At 44.5% G+C, this 13900-nt stretch overlaps 1 protein-coding gene across 2 annotated transcripts in view; it reads left to right on the forward strand.

Annotated features, from left to right (window-relative positions):
* Window positions 1-425: 425 nt before the first annotated feature.
* Window positions 426-13900, forward strand: part of ARAP1 (ArfGAP with RhoGAP domain, ankyrin repeat and PH domain 1) — a 319552-nt gene continuing 306077 nt past the window's right edge. For both annotated transcript variants that reach the window (XM_030199983.1, XM_030199984.1), the window contains exon 1: window positions 426-551. The gene's annotated coding sequence lies outside the window, so the exon portion shown is untranslated. The remainder of the gene's footprint in view (window positions 552-13900) is intronic.

Raw genomic sequence — 13900 nt, forward strand, 5'->3', positions numbered from 1 at the left:
TAAAATCCTCTGATGAGTGTGTGCTGAGTGTGCAGTGTAATAAAACACTGATGAGTATGTGCTGAGTGTGCACTGCTCTGACTCAACACTCACTGCACATGCTCACACTAGTAATAAAATCCTCTGATGAGTGTGTACTGAGTGTGCACTGCAATAAAACTCTCTGAGTGCGTGCTGAATGTGCACTGCTCTGACTCAGCACTCACGGTGCATACACACAGCAGTAATCTCTCTCTCTCTCTCTGTACGGTCCCCTGCAGCACTCATCCTGCAGTCTGTCTTGTGTCTGCTGTCAGCAAACCCTTGAAGAAGAGGAAGGAAAAGTTGGAGGCGGACTTTCTGCCCAGCCCCGGAAAAAGCGAGGGTAGAGAGAGAGTGGCAGAGGGAGAGAAGAGAAGGGGGTCATTAATGCTCTCCATCACGTGAGGGGCCGACGGAAGTGCCAGCCAGGCTCTTATTTATTTAATTCTGGGAGCTGCTTTTCCCCTCTTTACTTCATTCTCCGGATTACTAACAAGCCCTGCTGGGAGAGGAGGAGACGTCAGCAGCAGGTCAGTGTCCTCCCTTCCTTAAACCGGGGCTGATGTCTTTCCTGATGGTTCCTTGGCTCCCCCACAGCATGGGATGAGAGATCCAGGCTCTCTCGTAGCCTCCTTCCTCCTGGTGGATCTGGGGGTTGGTTCTTTGCATTTGGCAAGTGTTTGTTGTTTATCCGTCTGTCTTGGCACCTCTTTTGCTCGTCCACTGAATTTGGGTTTCCTCATCTTACCAAAGGCACCCGGTTGCCCTCTTGCTCCTGCCTTTTCCTAGGGATGAGAGAAGAGCCCTTGAGCCCCGGGTGGGGTGTGATGTAATGCAGAGGTGCCACCAGTCTTTCTGTCTGGGACTTTTGTTTCATTGTTACTGTTCACTGCATGACTGAACACAGTGTTTACTGCATGTGGATGAGTGATACTGTCAGATATGAGGTTTTGCCCCTTGTGACCAAGGGCTTTTGCCAGCCGACTGCCTGGAAATGGGTTAGAGGCAAGCAATATTTAACACGAGTGACAGTAATAGCGACACCCAGCGTGTTATTTATTGTATGTGGTGGTTCATAGCATAGAGTCCGTGATTCATAGGTTCCTGTTTCCAGGAGCTTACCACCACCCAGCTCAGTTTGGTAGTCAGAGGGGAGTTAAAAATCACTTTTAGTGATTTGGATTTTACATCTGGGAACCTATGCTGAAAATATAGGTGGGGAAGTATGATTTGAACCCAGATCTCAAGTGGTATCAGTGAAAACAACTTTCCAGTTAATCCTATTGGGTTTTCTGGAGGAATGGTCCGAGAACTAGAGAAGTCAGATTCAAATCCCAAATGGCGTTTTTGGCAAGTCACTTAACCCTCCATTGTTCAGGTACAAACTTGTGAACCCTCCAGGCAGGGGAAGTGGAAACCATTTATGTTTGGAGGGGCCGAGAAACTCATATTCAGCCCTAACCCCGAAGCTCTGTAGTTACTGATGCTGTGTTGGCCAAAATATCGGTGGGGCTTTAGACCCAGAGGCCTACCCCATTCTGCTGCCTATATCTCTGGAGACAGGGAAAATAAATCTTTGCTGTTTCTCCAGCTACAACTGAAAAAGGTGTGAGCAAAAATTCCTTCCCTCTTCTTGGGTTCATAAGCTTCTTTCTGCTTATCTTAGTAACATAGTAGATGACGGCAGAAAAAGGCCTGCACGGTCCATCCAGTCTGCCCAACAAGACAAACTCATATGTGCTACTTTTTGTGTATATCTTACCTTGATTTGTAACAGTCATTTTCAGGGCACAGACTGTATAAGTCTGCCCAGCGCTATCCCCGCCTCCCAATCACCAGCCCCGCCTCCCACCACCGGTTCTGGCACAGACCGTATAAGTCTGCCCAGCACTATCCCCGCCTCCCAACCACCAGCCCCGCCTCCCACCACCGGCTCTGGCACAGACCATATAAGTCTGCCCAGCACTATCCCCGCCTCCCACCACCGGCTCTGGCACAAACCGTATAAGTCTGGCCAGCACTGTCCCCGCCTCCCAACCACCAGCCCTGCCTCTCACCACCAGCTCTGCCACCCAATCTCGGCTAAGCTGGCCACCAGATCCACAGTATCCTCCTACGCCCTTAGCTTTCCATCTAAGATGGAACCAGGGCATGTGTCCAGCATCACCCCCCCCCCAGCTCACATATCTCACTCATTGTTAATATTTACATAACCCACTCATTGTGTAGACAGCAGGGGTTCTGCCTGAAACCACAGTCCCTAAAGCTGGCCACTAGGTGTCACTATTCGGTGATGATTATGACTCACGCCCCAGGGGCAGTGAGTGCTGCCTCTGCAGCAACCCCAGCTGCTTGGGCAGTGCAAGACCAGAAATTGAACCCATATCTCTCTGCATGGCAGTATGCAGCTGCCACTAGGTGGGTGGCAGATTCAGAGGTGGCAGCACAGTGCCGCAAAGCAGAACACTTCTGTCAGCGTGGCGGTGGGCCTTTCACCACCCATGTGCACTCAAGGCATGCAATGTCCCTACCCATCTGAAAGGAAGTTTGCATCAGAGATGATGGGGCCAGCAGACCATGACTGCAGACTCAGTGCTTGAAGACTTGTCTCCCTCCATACTAAATTTTCTTTTGAGGCAGACCTGAGTTCTGGAAGAGAATGGAGGTAGGGAAGGCGGCAGGGAGAGATGCTGGATACCTGAAAGAAGAAGAGGAGGGAAGATGCTGGACATAGGAGGGAGTAGGGAAGGAGAGAGAAGTTGGACATCTTGGGGAGGGAGGAAGAGAAGGGAACATGCTGGGTAGGGGGGAGATGGGGTAGTAGGGAGTACATATTTATTTATTTATTACATTTGTACCCCGCTCTTTCCCACATACAGCAGGTCCAGTGCGGCTTACATAGTAAAAGAAAGCATCTTACATGGTAAAGAATACAGTAAAAACAAGGAAATGCAGGAACAGTATTATAAATTGTGATGATCATAACTACTTACATTATGAAAGGCATTACAAAGGACATGTGAAAAGAATGTAATGAAGTAGAATAGGGAAGGTAGACAAGGATATGATAGGTGAAAGGGAAGGGGAATGGGAGGGAAATGGTAAAGGATGGAGTGAAGAAGATGAGGGATTGAGTATAACATTCTACATGGAATGTTGCTACTGTTTGAGATTTTGTATGGAATCTTGTCACTCTTTAGGATTCTAGAATCTTGCTATTCTTTGCAGTTCTACATGGAATGTTGCTACTCTTTGAGATTCTGCATGGAATCTTGTCACTCTTTAGAATTCCAGAATCTTGCTATTCTTTGGGGTTCTACATGGAATGTTGCTACTGTTTGAGATTTTGCATGGAACCTTGTCACTCTTTAGGATTCCAGAATCTTGCTATTCTTTGCAGTTCTACATGGAATGTTGCTACTCTTTGAGATTCTGCATGGAATCTTGTCACTCTTTAGGATTCCAGAATTTTGCTATTCTTTAGGGTTTATTTTATTTATTACATTTGTACCCCGCTCTTTCCCACATACAGCAGGTCCAGTGCGGCTTACATAGTAAAAGAAAGCATCTTACATGGTAAAGAATACAGTAAAAACAAGGAAATGCAGGAACAGTATTATAAATTGTGATGATCATAACTACTTACATTATGAAAGGCATTACAAAGGACATGTGGAAAGAACGTAATGAACTAGAATAGGGAAGGTAGACAAGGATATGATAGGTGAAAGGGAAGGGGAATGGGAGGGAAATGGTAAAGAATGGAGTGAAGAAGATGAGGGATTGAGTATAACATTCTACATGGAATGTTGCTACTGTTTGAGATTTTGTATGGAATCTTGTCACTCTTTAGGATTCCAGAATCTTGCTATTCTTTGCAGTTCTACATGGAATGTTGCTACTCTTTGAGATTCTGCATGGAATCTTGTCACTCTTTAGAATTCCAGAATCTTGCTATTCTTTGGGGTTCTACATGGAATGTTGCTACTGTTTGAGATTTTGCATGGAACCTTGTCACTCTTTAGGATTCCAGAATCTTGCTATTCTTTGCAGTTCTACATGGAATGTTGCTACTCTTTGAGATTCTGCATGGAATCTTGTCACTCTTTAGGATTCCAGAATTTTGCTATTCTTTAGGGTTTATTTTATTTATTACATTTGTACCCCGCTCTTTCCCACATACAGCAGGTCCAGTGCGGCTTACATAGTAAAAGAAAGCATCTTACATGGTAAAGAATACAGTAAAATCAAGGAAATGTAGGAACAGTATTATATATACTTACATTATGAAAGGCATTACAAAGGACATGTGAAAAGAACGTAATGAACTAGAATAGGGAAGGTAGACAAGGATATGATAGGTGAAAGGGAAGGAGAATGAGAGGGAAATGGTAAAGGATGGAGGGAAGAAGATGAGGGATTGAGTATAACATTGGGGTCAGAGTAAGCGTCGACGTCTTAGCAGGAGTATCGTAGGTGATCTGGTGGAATTAAGCTGGTCCATTAGGGTAAACTTGCTTGAAAAACTGGGACTAACATTTTCCCAAAAGGTAAATAGTTATTAATAGCTCGGATGGGTCTTGGGAGAGCATTCCAAAGTTGACTACCCAGAAAGGAGAAACTGGATGCATAGTATGTTTTGTACTTGACACCTTTGCAGTTTGGGAGGTGTAGATTGAGGTATGTTAGCGATGACGTTGTTCTGTTTCTAATTGGGAGGTCAATCACTTACATAAGTAAGTGTTGCCATACTGGGACAGACCAAAGATCCATCAAGCCTAGTATCCTCTTTCCAGCAGTGGCTAATCCAGGTCACAAGCACCTGGCAAGATCCCAAAACAGTACAATACATTTTATGCTGCTTATCCCAAGTCCCTTTTAATAATGGCTTATGGACTTTTCTTTTAGGAAGCTAGCCAAACCTTTTTTTTAAACCCTGCTAAGCTAACTGCTTTCACCACATTCTCTGGCAACGAATTCCAGAATTACACGTTGAGTGAAGAAATATTTTCTCAGATTCATTTTAAATTTACTACTTTGTAACTTCATTGCATGCCCTCCAGTCCTAGTATTTTTGGAAAGAGTAAACATGCGACTCATGTCTACCCATTCTACTCCACTCAGTATTTTATATACCTACTACTACTACTACTTATCATTTCTATAGCACTACAAGGCATACGCAGCGCTGTACACCATACACAAAAAGACAGTCCCTGCTCAAAGAGCTTACAATCTAAATATGGAATGTTGCTAGTGGAATAGCAACATTCCATCTAGAATCTCCAATAGTAGCAACGTTCCATGTAGAATCTCAAGTAATAGCAACATTCCAGAATCTCAAATAGTAACAACATCCCACGTTCCACTGCACTAACCACTAGGCTACTCCTTCACTAGCAACATTCCATCTAGAAGCTTGCCCTTGCAGATTAGCAATGCAGCCGCGCAGGCTTCTGTTTCTGTGAGTCTGACGTCCTGCACGTACGTGCAGGACGTCAGACTCACAGAAACAGAAGCCTGTGCGGCTGCATTGCTGATCTGCAAGGGCAGGCTTCTACATTACTGCTACTACTACTACTTATCACTTCTATAGCGCTACAAGGCATACGCAGCGCTGTACACCATACACAAAAAGACAGTCCCTGCTCAAAGAGCTTACAATCTAGATAAGACAGGTAAACAGACAGAACAAATAAGGATAAGGTGAGGATAAAAGGTGAGGATAAAAGGACAGGGCAAGTGAGTAGTGGTTAGGAGTCAAAAGCAGTGGTAAAGAGGTGGGCTTTAAGTTTGGACTTGAAAACGGCCAAAGATGGGGCTAGACGTACAGGGAGGGAAAGGGGACTTGATATACCACCTTTCTGAGGATTTTGCAACTACATTCAAAGCAGTTTACATATGTTCAGGTACTTAGTTTGTACCAGGGGCAATGTCATATCTTCTGTCAGCTGTCTTTTCTCCAAGCTGAAGAGCCCAAGCCAATTCTGCGTTTCCTCATAGGGAAGTCGTCCATCCCCTTTATCATTTTCGCCGCCCTTCTCTGTACCTTTTCTAATTCCACTATATCTTTTTTGAGATACGGCAACCAGAATTGCACACAGTATTCAAGTTGCGGTCGCGCCATGGAGCGAAACAAAGGCATTACAACATTCTCGTGTTTATTTTCCATTCCCTTCCTAATCATACCTAACATTCTATTTGCTTGCTTTGCTGCCACAGCACACTGAGGAGAGGGTTTCAAAGTACCGTCAAGGACGACTCCTAGATCCTTTTCCTGGTTGGTGACTCCTAACGTGGAACCTGGCATCACGTAGCTATAGCTCTGGAAACCTGGGGGAGGGTACAGAAGGGGAGATGCTAGATACCTTTTGAGGAATATAGGGAATGGATATGGAGATACTGGTCACATGTTGGGGTGGATAGGGGAGATAGAAAAGGGAAGGGGAGATGCTGGACACATTGGGCGGGGGAATAGAAAAGGGTTAGGGGATATGATGGAAACCTGTTTGGGTGTATAGGGAAAGGGAAGTGGAGGTACTGGACACAGGTTTGAGGGGGGGAGATGCTGGACACATATTTACTTACTTACTACTTAACATTTCTAAAGCGCTACTAGGGTTACGCAGCGCTGTACAGTTTAACAGATAAGGACAGTCCCTGCTCGAGGAGCTTACAATCTAAAGGACAAATGTACAGTCAGTCAAAATAGGGCAGCCAAATTGGGGCAGTCTAGATTTCCTGAGTAGAGGTGTAGTGGTTAGGTGCCGAAGGCGACATTGAATAGGTGGGCTTTGAGCAAAGATTTGAAGATGGGCGGGGAGGGGGCTTGGCGAATGGGCTCAAGAAGTTTATTCCAAGCATAGGGTGAGGTGAGGCAGAAAGGGCAGAGCCTGGAGTTGGCAGTGGTGGAGAAGGGTACTGAGAGGAGGGATTTGTCCTGTGAGCGGAGGTTTCGGGTGGGAACGTAAGGGGAGATGAGGGTAGAGAGGTAATGAGGGGCTGTGGACTGAGTGCATTTTTTAGGTCAGAAGGAGAAGCTTGAACTCTATGCGGTACCTGATCGGGAGCCATTGAAGTGACTTGAAGAAAGGGGTGATATGAGCATATCGGTCCAGGCGGAATATAAGACGTGCAGCAGAGTTCTGCACTGATTGAAGGGGGGATAGATGGTTAAGTGTGAGGCCAGTGAGGAGTAGGTTGTAGTAGTCAAGGCGAGAGGTAATGAGAGAGTGGACGAGAGTTCGGGTGGTGTGCTCAGAGAGGAAAGGGCGAATTTTGCTGATGTTAAAGAGAAAGCTATCTGCTGGATATGCCCAGAGAAGGAGAGGGAGGAGTTGAAGATGACTCCGAGGTTGCGGGCAGATGAGACGGGGAGGATGAGGGAGTTATCGACTGAGATAGAGAGTGGAGGAAGAGGAGAAGAGGGTTTTGGTGGAAAGACGATGAGCTCGGTCTTGGCCATGTTCATACACATATTTGGCAGAGCTGTCGTTACCCAGTTCCAGGAGAGAGATTTTAGGCCTGTCCTAGATTTCTAACAATTCTATACTGATGCATCATGGGACCTGCAGCGCTGATTTCAATTGGTGGAATCTGAGATACAAATACCACATTACTCTGGCCCAAAAGTCTCCCTCGGAGAACTGGGTAACTTGGCAGCTCTAGTTGGGGGAGTGTGTGAGTGATGGTTCATTGGGCAGGCCTGGTTTGTGATTTGTCAGTAGGAACATCTCCTTGTGTTTGTTGTAGCTCTCTGGCCTCCGTCAGTCCTGCTGGCTGGATGTTCTGGCTCCTTGCCATGCAGAATTCTGGGATAAATGGTCAGAAAAGTGAGGATTTTTGGACAAACAAGTTTCAGCAGCTTCAGGCTGGCACCTTCGCTGCTGTGTTGGCTCTGAAGAAAACCCGATTATCAGTGGGTTACAGTACTTTTCATTCAGCCGTTGTGAGAATTATCCAAAGATGTCTGCTTATGTGAACTCGTGACATCTGGAGGCAGGATCTGCGTGGTCTCGACCGCTCACGTGTAGCATCCCTTTTGGGTTCTGCTGGTGGAGCCTGCCGAGGGTCCGACAGTGACAGACTCTGGGCTGTGGGAGTCATGTTTCTTGATACAGGCTCTGGAAATGTTTCATGGTCCTGTACCTGCCTCCTTGATTCACCCTTAAGGAACAGTTTACCCAGAAAGAAAACCAAAATAAGTATTTGTGAGACTGTTCTGACCTGTCAGCAAGATTAAAATATTCCAGATTCCCAAGTTGCTGCTTTCTGTAAAGAGACTGTCATTCTTGTGCAACGGTGAATGAATGAAAACTCTTCTGGATTTTGTTTACGCTGGTTTTCCCTTTAGTCTAAGGAGGTCATTTCACCTTCTTCCCAGTTGAAGATGGTTGGAGTATGACTTAGGCACTGCGTGGTCTGTAGAAATCAGCAGCATGGTGGTAATGGAAAGTGTTTCATATTTTTAGATGTGAGCTGGTTGGCCTGCTACTCTCTCTCCCTCTGTTGTCCTATCTGTAGTACATGCCTCCAGGTGCAGGATGTACGGCTGTTACATACTCACCACGTAAATAGATTCGAAAGAGGAACTCGTGCAATATCCTGAGTCAGGGTCACTCTTGCGCTGACTTGTGGCCTGCACTGCACTTCTGCTTCTGCTTTCCGGGCTCAGCCAGTCTCTCGTGCACCCTGAAATTTAGACCAGATAGATGAATCCGTTCACAGGCTAGGTCACGCACTGCCCACTCCCTTCGCCAAATGAGTCCGAAAACGGATCAAGAGCGGCGTGAAAGCAGTTTAAAAATGTTTCGTGGGTGGCTCAGATGATTTGTACTGTGTATTGCCATGTGCAAGGTTCCTGGTTTGATTCCTAGGTCTTATGTTACTTGGAGGGTGGGGGAGTTGTGTCCATCCTGTGAAGGGATACCAACATAAGAATAGCCAATGGTCCATCTAGCCCAGTATCCTGCTTCCAACAGTGGCCAATCCAGGTCACACGTATCTGGCAGAAACCCCAATCGTGGCAACATTCCATGTTACCGATCCCAGGGCAGGCAGTGGCTTCCCCATGTCTGTCTCAGTAGCAAACTATAGACTTTTCCTCCAGAAACTAGTACAAACCCTTTTTAAACCCAAATATGTTAACCGATGTTACTACATCCTGGGCAAAGCGTTCCAGAGCTTAACTATTATGTGAGTGAAAAAATATTTTCTCCTATTTGTTTTAAAAGTATTTCCACGTAACTTCCTCAAGTGTCCCCTAGTCTTTGTACTTTTGGAATGAGTAAAAAATCGATCTACTTCTTCTACACCACTCAGGATTTTGTAGACCTCAGTCATATCCCCCCTCATCTGCCTCTTTTCCAAGCTGAAGAGCCCTAACCTCTTTAACCTTTCCTCATATGAGAGGAAGCTCACGTTAAAGGAAGCCACACTAATAAAATCGGTCACCCAACTTTATGGTTAGCATGCAAAGTCAGTTGTACACACAACAAAATGTAATAATTGGCTGTTAATTAGAGACAACAGTCAATAGGTTGAGCAACTGACGAAGATGGACGCTTGAAGTTTTGCTCTCCCCTGCTTCAATCAGAACATCGTCCTAAAACATAGTTTTTTTTCCGGATCTTCCTTCTTGAATACTCAACTAAATCGCTAACTTAGCCATGTCTTTATCCAAAACGTCGAAAACGGATCCGGCCAGCCTACCTCTGACGGGTTCTAAGCGATCGAAAACAGACCCGCTCACGCCGGAAAAGGTCTCACAATCAAGATTGCCACCCTCCATGGCTGATATTATAATGGCAGACATAAAAACACTAAAAGAACTCACCACAAAACATTTTCAAACAACGTGTGATCTCAAAGCGCATTTGCAATCCCTTTCTTCCAACCTAACAGCTTTCTCTCTCCGAGTGGAGTCGTTAGAGACACGTGCGGACCAAACTGCACTTTTGATGGCAACAACAGGAAAAATCTGAACAGCGTTTTCGTAAGCTGGAACTAGAAACTGAAGATCTCTCCAACGGAAATAGAAGAATCAACGTAAGGATTCTTCTATTTCTTCTTGAGTCTTGAGGAAGGAGTCGAGGGTACTGATGTCATTCAATTTCTCTCTACCTGGCTTGCGCAAACTCTACATTTAAAAACCGATCTCCCGCTTGAGTTCGAAAGAGCTCACAGATCGCCATCTCACTACAAACAAGGCCTGCAAAATCCCAGGCCGATTATTGCTAAGCTTCTCCGTTTTCAACAAGCCTTATCCACACTTACAGCAGTTGGCAAGGCAAAAGATCTTCAGTTTGACGCCTGGTTGTTCCCGACCTGGCAAAAGCTACTGCTAGAAATCGAAAAGCTTTTCTGGATCTTAAAGCCGGCCTTAAATCTCTTGGAGCTCGTTACGGAGTGCAATATCCAGCTCGCGTGCAAGTAACACTCCACAACGTTTTTTTGATTCTCTTGACCAGTTGTAAATATATCTAGACCAATTGCAGTCTCATGGCATGTCTCCATAATTCCTATTCTCATACGAATACAACAGCATTTTCTTTCTCATAGAGAGGATGTTTAAAGCTACTGCTTAATCATATTGTTCTGTTTCAGATCGTTATTTTGTGATAGCCCTTCATGTTGAACTTATATCTTTCTATTACTGCACTTGCTATCATAAATGGTTCTAAAGTTTTGTCTTTCTTTTCAATGTTATGTATTTTTATTTTTGTTACTTTTGTACCCCACACTTTCCCACTCATGGCAGACTCACTGCGTCAGGCAATGGAGGGTTAAGTGACTTGCCCAGAGTCACGAGGAGCTGCCCGAAGTGGGAATCGAACTCAGTTCCTCAGGACCAAAGTCCACCACCCTAACCACTAGGCCACTCCTCCACATTTGTTGGGCTATGTCCATTACGTGCTTTGGTTTCCTTGTGTTGCAGAGTTCAGACATTTAAGTTGGATCGGTAGGGTGTGCCTTTTTAAACAGGTTGGTTTTTAGTGATTTCCGGAAGCTTAGGTGGTCATACGTTGTTTTCACGGTTTTTGGTAGTGCGTTTCATAGTATGTAATCACAAAGAAACACCGAAAGTTGAAATCATTTTGTAACTGCAACACGGAGTGGAGGAGTGGCCTAGTGGTTAGGGTGGTGGACTTTGGTCCTGGGGAACTGAGGAACTGACTCAAATTCCCACTTCAGGCACAGGCAGCTCCTTGTGACTCTGGGCAAGTCACTTAACCCTCCATTGCCCCATGTAAGCCGCATTGAGCCTGCCATGAGTGGGAAAGTGCAGGGTACAAATGTAACAAAAATAAAATAGATACTATTGGAGATTCTACATGGAATGTTGCTACTCCACTAGCAACATTCCTTGTAGAAGGCTGCGCAGGCTTCTGTTTCTGTGAGTCTGACGTCCTGCACGTACGTGCAGGACGTCAGACTCACAGAAGCAGAAGCCTGCGCGGCCACATTGGTGATCTGCAAGGGCCGACTTCTAGTGGAATAGCAACATTCCATGTAGAATCTCAAATAGTAGCAACAGTGGAGGAGTGGCCTAGTGGTTAGGGTGGTGGACTTTGGTCCTGAGGAACTGAGTTTGATTCCCACTATGTAAGCTGCATTGAACTGGCCATGAGTGGAAAAGCACAGAGTACAAATGTAACAAAAAAAAATTTTGCTTGTGGCATATTAAGTACTTCTTGTTTTTCATATCTTTGAAATATACAGGGTTTCTCTTTGAGTGTCATCTCGTCTCTCCTCTCAGTCTCTCTTACCTACGTTGCATTTTCTGGGCTGAACTAACTGTCAGTTCTATATGCCGTTTTTCTGTCTTGTTAGTCAGCTTTCCTTCTCCCTTTTTTCTTACTTTTCTAGGTGTCTATCTCATAAAGGGCAAAATGTTTATTTATATATCTTTCTTTATAATTTCCAATGGCGCAATCCAATCCTGTGTCCCCTTTAAGCATAGTGACTTGGAGTGTTAATGGTTTAAGTCATCCTGTAAAGCGAAAAAAAAAAATTTTCTGATTTATCTTAAAAAACGTAAACCTGGGATAATTTTCTTACAAGAGATTCACTGTGCCTCTACTCTGCCACTTATTAAGCAATGAAATTGGATTTCATCCTCCATAGACTCTCCCTCAGTAGGTAGGAAACACGGAGTCTCAATACTGTTGCATAAGGACCTCAATCCAACTATCTTGGATCAGAGTATTGATTCACAAGGTAGATGGATAATTGTCAAAGTGTGTATTAATAATGTCTCTGTTTTGTTGGTTAAGTTATATGCTCCGAACACTGATACTCCTGAGTTTTTTTATAAATCTTTCTCAAGTAATACAATCATTAGATCCTCTTCCCATAATCTTGTCCGGGGATTTTAATATACCTCTAGACTATCACCTTGATAGACATTCTCAAACCAAAGTAACACCTCCAAAGTCCTCTATTGCTTTGCGTTCTCTCATCGATCAAATGCATCATTGATCCGTGGAGACTATGCAACCCGACAGCTAAAGAATTCACATTTTCTTCTTCTCCTCATAAAAGTTTCTCCAGACTAGATTACTTTTTAATCTCTAATACTCTAACTGAGTCGATACCAGTGGCGTACCAAGGTGGGGGCGGTCTGCCCCGGGTGCACGCCGCTGGGGGGGTGCCATGCACCTGTCGGCTCCGCTCGTTCCGTGCTCCCTCTGCCCCGGGGGGGGGGGGGTCCTTTCGCCGGGGGTGGGGTGGGGGGTCGCGCTACACCCGGGGGGGGGGGAGGGCACATCGGCGATCCGCCCCGGGTGTCAGCCACCCTAGGAACGCCACTGGTCAAAACTTACTTCTAACATTTCTCCAATCACTGTTTCTGATCACGCACCAGTCTCACTAGTCTTGAACTGGTTTTCTACATATACTAGACGGTCCCCATTATGGAGACTCCCTTTAAATCTTCTTGCCGAAAAAGATATTTCTTTGAAAATAAAAGCTTTCATTCAAGATTTCTTCAACAATAATTCCTCTGCTACCCTTAATACGCTCACAGTATGGGAGGCTTTTAAAGCTGCTTTAAGGGGTGAACTCATTTCTCTTGCTGCTTATAAAACTAGAAAAGATTGCGCTTCGATTTTGAAGCTTGAATCTCAAATTAAGGAAACAGAAAACATATATTTTCAGGCAGGTAATCCCATTCTCCTTACTACTCTCTGTAAGTTAAAATACGAGATAAATAAACTGCTAAGTTTAAAGGCTGGTCAACAGATCTTTGAATTTCATTCTAAACATTAGGCTGAAAAAGATGAATCCAGTAAATTATTAGCCAATTATCTTAAAAGGAAAAGATCTAAAGTCCAGGTTTCTGCAATAAAAACATCCAATCATAACATTGCCACGTCCCAGACAGGTATCTCTAGGGCTTTTCACCATTTTTACTCTGAATTATATCAATCAGAAGCCCCTGAAGCACAACAATTAATAACAAATTTTTTAACCTCATTAGATTGTCCTAAATGGACAGGAAATGACATCATTTCCCTTCAAGTACCAATAACTGAGAAGGAAATTCAAGCGGCCGTTAAAGACTCCCCTATTGGGAAATCCCCAGGCCCCGATGGGATCCCCACAGAGTTTTATAAGGTTTTCAAGCAAGACCTCTCTCCTTTTCTATTAAACCTATTTAATGACTTGTCCCCTGAAAACATCTCCTCAAACCACTTCTCTGAGGCGGTTATAACCGTAATCCCTAAGCCAAACAGAGACCCTCTTTTGGTATCTAATTATCGACCTATTTCACTACTAAATGTAGATTATAAAATATATGATAAAATTCTAGCCAATCGACTTAAAAAAATTATCTCTAAAATTATTCATCCTAGCCAAGTAGGCTTTATGCCTGGAA

The sequence above is a fragment of the Microcaecilia unicolor genome, chromosome 4 (genome assembly GCF_901765095.1).
Source record: "Microcaecilia unicolor chromosome 4, aMicUni1.1, whole genome shotgun sequence".
NCBI classification, from domain to species: domain Eukaryota; kingdom Metazoa; phylum Chordata; class Amphibia; order Gymnophiona; family Siphonopidae; genus Microcaecilia; species Microcaecilia unicolor.